The sequence below is a fragment of the Nansenia antarctica genome, assembly GCF_963989245.1.
Source record: "Nansenia antarctica genome assembly, chromosome: 16".
Taxonomy (NCBI): Eukaryota; Metazoa; Chordata; class Actinopteri; order Argentiniformes; family Microstomatidae; genus Nansenia; species Nansenia antarctica.
In genome coordinates, this window is record NC_137686.1 from 20,966,399 (window position 1) to 20,976,398 (window position 10,000).

Genomic DNA, 10,000 nt, shown 5'->3' on the forward strand with positions numbered 1-10,000 from the left:
GACGGCCTCACTGTGTTTGCTCAACAGCGGAGGTCCAACGGAAGTGTTCAGAGGAGAGGATGAACAAACGATTCGACGACGGCTCGAACACCAAAATGTTTGTTTGTCCAGGCTAACCCTCTTATTGGATTGGGAGATTATGACAAGCAACCATTATTCTATTCTTTTATGGATGTGGGGCCGACAACAATGGAATGCAATCCAATGGAAGTATCATTCTACATCGCTGAAACCCCCCCACTACAAATGTCACCTTTCCTCACAATAAGAAAAGTAGTTTCATGGTTTGGGGGTATAGCTATTCTAAGCTTTAATTGTGTTTGACTATTCCAAAGTGTTCGAGGGGGGTCAACTATGAACTGAAAACACATTTACATCAACGATCTATAAAACATAAACCCATCCACATCTCTATAAACATAACCCATCCACAACTCTCACTGAGAAACACGCAATCGCCGAGGGAGCACTGCATCAACATCACAACAACAACACAGAGTAATAACAGTGTGTGCACATCACCCCATCCAGGCCATCCCTTGATGGGAACAGTGTGTGTGCAGTGTTCCCCAGTCAGAGGGACTGTTGTCATCTTCAGAATGTTTCAAGTCCAATGTGAACAATATGTTTTTCGGCGCCTGAAGGCTCTTTTATGGACACGAGGAATGTCAAGTCTGTGTCCTATTAAGAATCTGTTTTAAACTTATTATGGGAGAGATAGAACGAGCTTATGAAAGCTGGAGGAGATCATCTGCAGTGGATTAGATGTGACAGGCTGACAGATGGCGCCCCCTCAGTCCCCACGCTACAGATTCCATAATGGCCAGGTTATTCCTTCTGTCAATGTAGTTGTCATAACATCATTAAGATTTTTAGAAATTGAATAGATAGACACACTGCATAGTATGTACTATATACACTCACCGAACACTTTATCGGGAACACCTGTACACCTTCTCATTCATGGAGGTGGTGTAATGGTGTGGAGAATGTTTTCTTGGCACACTTTGGGCCCGTTAATACCAATCAATCATCGCTTGAATGCCACAGCCAATTTGAGTATTGTTGCTGATCATGTGAATCCCGTCATAGCCAATTTACCCATCTTCTAATGGTTACTTCCAGCTTGATAGTGCACCATGTCACAAAGCAAAAGTCATCTCAAACTGGTTTCATGAACATGACAATGAGTTCAGTGTTCTTCAGTGGCCTTCCCAGTCACCGGATCTGAATCCAATAGAACATTTTTGGGATGTGGTAGAATGGGAGATTCACAGCTTGAAAGTGCACCTGAATTGTAGGAATTGGTGATGCAATCATGATATGCAAAGTATTATCATCATGGACCAGAAACTCAAAGGAATGTTCCCAACATCTTGTGGAATCAATGCAACGAAGAATTGAGGATGTTTTGAGAGCAAAGGAAGGCTTAGTATTAGTATAGTGTTCCTAATAAAGTGTTCATTGAGTGTATGTGTAGCAGAGGTTGTTCATGTATGCTAACGTGATGAGAAGCGTCTCCCAGAGTCTCCCAGTTGAGGCTTTAGCTTAATAGGCTAATGCTGCCTTGAGTCATGCATTGATATTAACCCAGGTTTGATTCACGGTTGATTACACAATCAGATTTGAAGATAAAAGCTTCCCCCAAAAAACTTTGACGATCTAAGTTTAACAGCCCTCTTCTGATAATAAATAGTCATGCCAAAGTGTTGTATGACGATTGGCACTGTTAATAACTGTAGCGATGAGTTGATCTGCTTGAAGTTCCGTCTCCTCTAGCCCTCCACACCCTGGCCGCGTCAAACACTTCATTACTGATGAGTTGTGAGGCAACAGGTTTTCAAACATTTCACTGACTCACATCTCTTGGCTCTTCCTGCCTGGTTCTAAATCACGCTTTAACCAGATGGAGGAGGAAGAGAAGCTCTATGACATTATCTAAACTTTATGGACTCAGTCTTCCCTTGGCTGCCCCCACGGAACACTTTGCTAGTACGCATGTCTTCCATGAATGTGTATTTTTATTTTTAACTCCCCCATAGGGAATTCCTCTATGCCTTGACATCATCCCCATTTTTTTTATTTTGGGGGGGAATGTATGAAGCTTTGGCCAATACAGCATCATGCAGGTTATATCTATAACAGGTACTTTGGAATGACAAGTTGATACTGAGGGAGAAGGAACGTACAGTAGACTAATTATGTGAGATACTGTGCAGCTGTACTATAAGCCCATTTGGCCCGAGCAATTCATCTATAATAAACATTCAATGTTTTGGTTACCGTTTTGAAAATGCAAAACAAACTTAGAGACAAAGATATGAAGACAAATCAGACCCCAACTCCTCTCAGTATCAATCTGTCTCTCTATTAGGCGGTCAGTTCTAACCTACTGCATGCTTTATGACTGCATGAGTTATAAAAAAAACACTATTCTGGCTACAACCAGCGTTGCCTAAAGTCAGGCCTATATCCCCCCCCGGTGTAATCCTCAAACGTCATGGTATTTAGACATCTCCTGTGGATATATGGCATTTTAGGTTTGTGTTTTTTTTATTGTTGCATGAAATACAGCGCTTTACCAGCTCATTATAGTACAGTCATATTAACTCGTCTGGACAGAAATAGACATTATTAAAGATGGAGAGGCCGGTGGAGGCAGATATGTGTGTGTGTGTGTGTGTGTGTGTGTGTGTGTGTGTCATTGTAATTTATGGAATGGAATAAGGAATGGTATCAAACACATATGGTATCTGATCCCATTCCTCATTCCATTCTATGCATTACAATGTGCTCTGATCTCTGCCTCTCCCCCAGCCTCTCCTGCTCGACAGCTTTTTAAATGACGAAGAGAATGCAACCAAGCTGCTTACGAAACACACAACAGTATCATCGCTGCCAGATGTTTCCACACATAATCTCTTCAGAGTGATCCGGGGGCAGATTAAATCTGTTTAAGCCGTGAACCCCACGAGCAGAGTGGAATTACCCTGCTCACCTCTCTTAACATGGCTTGATACTCTATGTTGGGTGTCAAGCCAGGTATGAATGTAATGTTCACTGCCCTGCCAAAAACCAAGGAATTCCAAACAACACTCATAGCTAATTCACTAACCAATTGTTACAAATGCTACAATTGTTAGCATTTAGGAAAAACATGAGGGTGCATGTTCCAGGGCTCTCAAGTCTCACGCATTGGGCGTGAGACACACGCGGCGTGTGAGTGTGTGAACGGGTTGAAATGCGTGTGTCTCACGGCCAATGCGTGAGACTTGAGAGCCCTGATGTTCACTAACTGGTCTTCCGTCGAGACACCACACTACCTTAGTAGGCATAACATGTTGCAGGAACATGACCAGTGTTTGGGACATCCTTCCCATCTTCTTCGTCTGGGAGCATCAGCAGTCGTATGAAGTTTAAGTGTGTTGGCTGTGTGTGACGACGGTGCTGACAGGGTAGTGATAACATCACAGCAATACTGAAGGGCTCTCTGTGTAGCCCCTGCCTTATTCAACCCAGACACACACTGGCTGCTGCTGCTGCTGCTGGTCCAAGATATTCAATACAGTCCAAAGCAGGATTAAACATGTCATATTTCAGGGGTGTTTGTCATCAACTTGTGGCAGCTTTCCTACCAAAGAAACCGTTAAGTGATGGGATTAGCCTATAAGGAAGCAGAGAGAGAGAGAGGGAGAGAGAGAGAGAGAGGGATGCTTCCACCTAGGGCATGGTACACTTCTGAGTAACAATAGTAAACTATACTTTAGTAGAGGACACTGTCTACTCCCACGAGGCTCTGTCCACTCCAGCCAAAAGATGAATCAGTGTTTTAAGAGGTTAAGCTTACAGTCCTTCTGCTCTTGATCTGGTCATTATTACACATGGTATGTCTAGTAGGAAATACAATGTTGATGGTTATGGTAACAAACAACAGAAAACATTTATGCACATATAACAACACACAAACAGATTGTTTTGATGCAAACAGTCTGTTCGACAGTAATGACATTAATGTGCGAGGAGTAAGGACAGAGATCTGAAGAGCGGGCCCATGTTTTGAGGCAGTAACCGGGCTGTTTTTGCGGGGCACATCAGATACTGTGTGACAGAGCAATCTGTATGAGCTTAGAGGCAAACCTCCAGCATTCCTCATCATGAACAGACCACCCAAAAGGAGCCCCACGCCCCATGCCCCACGCCCCTTCCCCCCCCCCCCCCCCAACCCCACCCCTTCCTCCGTCTCGGGTTACAAGGCACTGCTGGTCTCCTAAAGAAAATGTCACAAAAAAGGAACTTGAACTTCAAAAGGGGACTAATCTGAAGTAGCCTGAGTTAATCGTGTGCATCTGTTTCGCAGCTCTGAGGGTTTGTGACCTGGCGTAGTCTCACTCCACTGGCTGCCTTACCGAGCAGTAAACAGAAATGCACAAGTAAAAATGATTATAAAAATGGATGTCTGGAGCAAGAGTCCCTCTTTAAATTTGTTTGATAAAGCCACATTTGAAAGACATAATGTCATTCTGAGGTTTCGAGATGTTAATGTTCCTTCCTGAGTTCCAAGTAGCGAGTTTTTTTTGCGATCGAGCTATCAAACTAATTCAGCCATTTAAGATTTGAGTCATTTTATACTTAGTTAAGTTTTTGTTGACTTTGATCATTCTTCTACTCAAGTCCCACTTCTAAGGATGCTATCATTGGTACACAGCTCCAATAAAAGTAGGAAAAAAAAGATTTCCAATAAGTTTTCTTATTAGTCGGTAAACTAAGAAAAACACAAACAAATGTTGTCTTTACATGGCTGCCATGTAACACACATCAGTCTTGTGTGTGTGTGTCTGATGAGGACTGGATCAGCGATGCCGGTAGATATGGTCTTTATTCGGCGGGGAGTGAGCGGGCCCAGATGGTGTCCCAGCGGCGGTCTTCAGGTTGTAGACGAGTGTCGCGCCAACAGACAGCAGGAGAGCTCTCCTCTCGTCCAGGGATGACTCGTGTTGTTTATGCCTCTGGTTTAGGCTGTTAGTCTTACAAGGAGAACTCTGTCATTGTCCAGGCCGCAGGAATAGTTCTTTTCTTCAGATGTTCAGTTGTGGTACATTTCATCTATAAATGGCCCCTTCAATTGTACAATACAGTGTATGTTGACATAACTGTAAAACACCTCATACTCACATTATCATAAACAAATAAAGTGTACCCCCTCTGTACAACACACACACACACACACACACACACACTCACACTCACACACACACACACACACACACACACACACACACACACACAACCAAACACTGTCTGCATTCCGCAGAGAGGGGCAGAGGGAGAAAGACATTGACTATCACGTTTCGTCTCCAGCACCAACTTGCCAGGCAGATAGTAGTCCTGCAACATGTGGCCTGCCCTTGAACGCTACCCAAAACCACATGTGTGAATCCCCCCACCCCCCCTCCCATCAACACACACAAACACACACACACACACACACACACACACACACACAGACCTGCTGGTGTTACTGCTTGAGAGGGGCGATTAGGGGGAAAGCCAAAATCAAAGGTACAAATCTTGAAAATTAAAGGACTGTGGAGCAGCCATCTTTCTCCTCTGCCGGTCAGGAATGCTTCTCATTACAGGCCGGGACTCAATGTGAACCAGTTTACCACAGATGCAGATTGGAGTGGGCGGATAGGCCTTTCATAGTCTCTTTAGAAAATTTAAACAAAAAAGGATCAAACCGTAATGTTTTCAGTGTGTCAGATCAGTGGGTTCTAGATGTCACATGATGCATTCTGGGGATTCATACAGCACATTGGACTAGGATGCATTACCCCCCTGATCAGTGTCAGTACTGTTCCTATTGAAATGCTTACTGGCTTATTGTCATTTGAAAAAGAAATCTCACAAAGTCCTTCAACCTGGGTTTGTGACTTTGGAGGGCTTGACACAATACTGAGCGGGGAGCTGGCCAATAGGGAGTGATGGAGAGCGCTAGTGTAATGTGCGTGATGGTCAGTCACCCCTCTCACACCAACAGAGGCACACAAGAGGCAGACGTCTCAAGGTAATGAAAGTAACCCCTTCCTTGGGGGATTCAAAACGTCTTTGAAAAAGTAGGAGGATTTGGTGCAATCACCTCCAGATCAGTGGTTTCTGTCGGCCCGCCTGAGGGGAAAAAAGAGAAAAGCAGGGTAACATTTGAACTGATGTAGGTGTGGTGAGCCATGGTAGGGTCACAGATAAATCATCGCTCCTGTCGATGACAGACAGGAAACACTTGAGAGATCACAAGTGTGCTATCGCATGTGTGTGTGTTTAAAATGCCCCAAATATACAAGACTTTTATGCACATGTTTAACTTGTGTGAGGTTTCGTGTGTGTGTGTGTGTGTGTGTGTGTGTGTGTGTGTGTGTGTGTGTGTGTGTTTTGTGTGCGCACACAGCTTTTGTCTCTACTCAAATCTACTTATCAGGCTGACCAATGATTAACCGAAAAAAATACTTTTAATCATTTTCGTTTCTTTACCTTTCAAAACCCCGGGTTGACAGCCGAGGGGGTCGCGTCATTGGCGTGTGTACATTTGAGGGAAAGGCATGCGCTAAGTGAGTGTGCGGAGATAGAATTAAAGTCAACACCATATCCTGTTTAGTTTCACACACTCCCCTCGTATAAGCTGTTAACGTTTTGGATTCACTTCCAAGCATTAAGTCATGGTACTGTTTCCTCCTGGCCCTGTGTAGCCATTATGAGTGATTCATTTTAACAATAGACCTTTAACACATGTCTCTGTTGCTCTCATAAGGATGGCCTGCAAGAAGTAGGTCAAAGCCCTAAACTTTTTCAGTCCCCTCTCGTGTCTCTCGCGGAAGCTCTCCCTCCTCCTTTTGCATCCCTCCTCTACGGAGTAGTAGAGTAAGCACACCTGTTCTCTCTGCTGCAGCCTCTAACTTTTTTCCTCCAGAAAACAGCAACTGCTTCGTTGGAGGGGAGTGAAATCCCTCAGAAAGTGGCTGGCTGACCTTCTGCCTATGAGGTGTTTACGACCGCAAGTTGTGTTATAGGCACTCGAGCTATGTGACCTCTGACCGCGCTCTCTAATGTAAAAACAGTTCCCCTCATTCCTCCGCCGGAGTCCCTCGTACGGTAAGCCTCCTCCTGTAATACTAGATTGTGAGAATCCAATGAAGAAATGTACATTTTTCATCCCCGGCCTCCGAGTTACCAAATTTCTCCGATCAAGTATGAAGGCTTCAAAGTCACCTCGGGCATTGTAATAGCCATTAAGGAAACTGCAGACATGCTCTTAACACCTAAACCACAGTAAACACTACATTACTCTGTAGTTCTACTCTGTGGTTATAATGGACCACGGTGCTTGCAACAGGGCTGAAGGTTTGACTCCCGGGACAAACAGAATACATTCTTACAAGTTACTGTGAATAAAAGTGTCTGCTGAATGGCAAAAAAAAAAACTGATTAGTAGCATCAGTGAGATCGACATATATTCAGGGCCGGTTTCACAGACTAATCCCACACTAAAAAGCATCTTCAATGGAGAGATTTGACATTGAAAGTGTGATTTAGTCCAGGACTAGGCTTAATCCTTGTCTGTGAAACCGGCCCTTATTAGTGCATCAGTGAGTTCAAAGCTGTGTGCCCCGGTCCCCATTGGCATTGAGCTGTTGTGATGCCCAAGGGACAAGGCGTCTACTGTTCCAGGGCCTGACTCTCCTCTGTTCAGAGGGCTGTGAAGAGGAGGCAGCTGCAGATAAAACGCTCTCTGGCCTGATCTGAGTAATGTGTGAGGGGGCGAGAGGGAGAGAGACGGAGAGAGAGGAGGTGGCCTGGCGTTTGATGGCCAGAGTCCTGTGACTTTTATCATGGTCTCAACTGAAATGACCTGGACCAGTCAAGATCTGTTTTTGTTCAAAGAACTGGTACAAAATGTTACCATGTTTATTACTGTCTATAAACTAGTCATTACAGTGTATTGACTAAATCCTTTACAAATCCCTTGTAAACCAATGATAAAAGGTATCCCTACCATGTCTAATGACCCAGACAATCCAATGAAGAAGCAAAACGTTCACACTTCACGTTCCTTAAAAAGAAAAAAGTGATTAGATCAGCATATTTTCAAGCATCTTCAAACTCTGCACTTTTTGCCTTTATATTTGAGTTAGTTTCAAACTGTCAAAGGTGTGAGCTATCGGCTTTGATGTTTTCATATCAAATTCCACATGACACATGCGTCCAACGATCAGTCGATATTTTCCGGGACTCACCGGTTGTCTTTTAGTGCACACAGAAGGTCTTCTAGCCGTGGATGGAACAGAGGCCCCAGTCATAAACCCAGACCTCTGTCTGGTTCGCTGACTTCAGAAGTGACCTCTACATTCAGGCAGACAGGAGGAAACGAGCGGAGCGGGGAGAGACAGAACCGATACCTTTTATCATTTATTTTCCCTCAGCAGGAGAGAGAGACAGGGTCCCTCTTCAGATTAAACACCAAAAAAAGGCACTCCCAGAATCCCGGATTATAGAAACAACCAACTGTTAATTGATATTTGAACACCTGCGGCGGAAGACACGGTGCAGCTTTGAACCATCGGGTTCAGTCTGATTTGTATAAAGAGACATTTCAACATTTCAAGTTTTGTTGAAGAGCGCCGCGCCGATCATAGCCGCCATTGTTCTCAGTGTTGACTCTGACAACCGTGGAAGATCCCCTTATTATTAATATTGAATGTTTTCCCCTCAGAGTACTTTGTGCAGCTCCATCTCTCTTTGACAGGCCGTTATGATAACATTGTCACAGGCTCTTCTCTCCATGTTGACATGTTCCTGGCACCAGATGAGATCTGGTCTACATAACAAATGGAGGCAGGGCATCTCCAGAGAGGCCACTTTTTGAACATTCATCATCTTGGCTTGACTTACATTTCTGCTGTCCTAATAAACTATGGCCTCTTCCCTCTGTTTGACAATATGACCCCCAGAACGCGATGACACCGGTTGTTAAACCCCCAAAGGAGAAGAGTTGGAGGTTGTGCCCACTCCAGGGTAGGTCTGGAGCTGATCATCAGATGATGATTTGACTGTTTAGAAATGGATCCGACTCTTCCAAGATTCTTTCAAGTTAAATGCAATTAGGATAATCGTGTGTGTCAGGACAGTTAATCAGGGTTGTCTACACAAAGCATGTTAATCTCAGAGAACTAATCTAATAATGCTAATCATGAACATAAATGGATGTAAGAAATTAATTATGTTGCATTGCCAACTGCTCATTAGCGATTTACATATAAACCCTACCGAATTAAAAGCTCAATCTCTGCCTTTAGAGACCCTCCACGTGATCACTGAGGGAATTTCATTAGGTTGAGTCTCGCATGAGTGAACCTGATAACGGCTATGGGCAGGAGGGAGGGAGGGAAGGAGGGAGGGAGGGAGGGAAGAGAGGAGGAAGAGAGGGAGGGGCACGGTGGGATGGATAACAGTGTGTGCTGTGTTTTACCAGGGACAGGCCCTACTCATTATCTCTGCTGGATGGCGAGGAGACGAGAGGGGTCTGTGAAGAGAGGCACCCTGAAGAGGACGACTGATCTGATGGCAATCTCTCAGCTTGAACATCTGGCCCAGAACCGAACAATGGCGAGTCCAGATACCAGGTCCCGGTTAGCTAGCTGTTAGCCCTGGCTCCCAGGGTCGCAGAGATGGCCCGATAACCCAGCCCAGTCGGGGTGGGGGGGAAGGCTGGCTATAGGGAGGTCTTTTAACCAAAGCTGATTATGGAGGTCACCACCATGTTGCTCAACAAAGACATACCTTGTCTGTGGACGCACTCTGGGTCATGGTTAATAAATGTGCTACTATGTGGTCTGATGGGAAAAAAGGAAGCCCTGGTCTTAAGATACAAGAGTTCCTGTGTTAAAAGTGACCCGTGAAACCCCTTTGAATTGCTTTATCATTAAAGAAAGATCAATATTTGCCTTCCGTC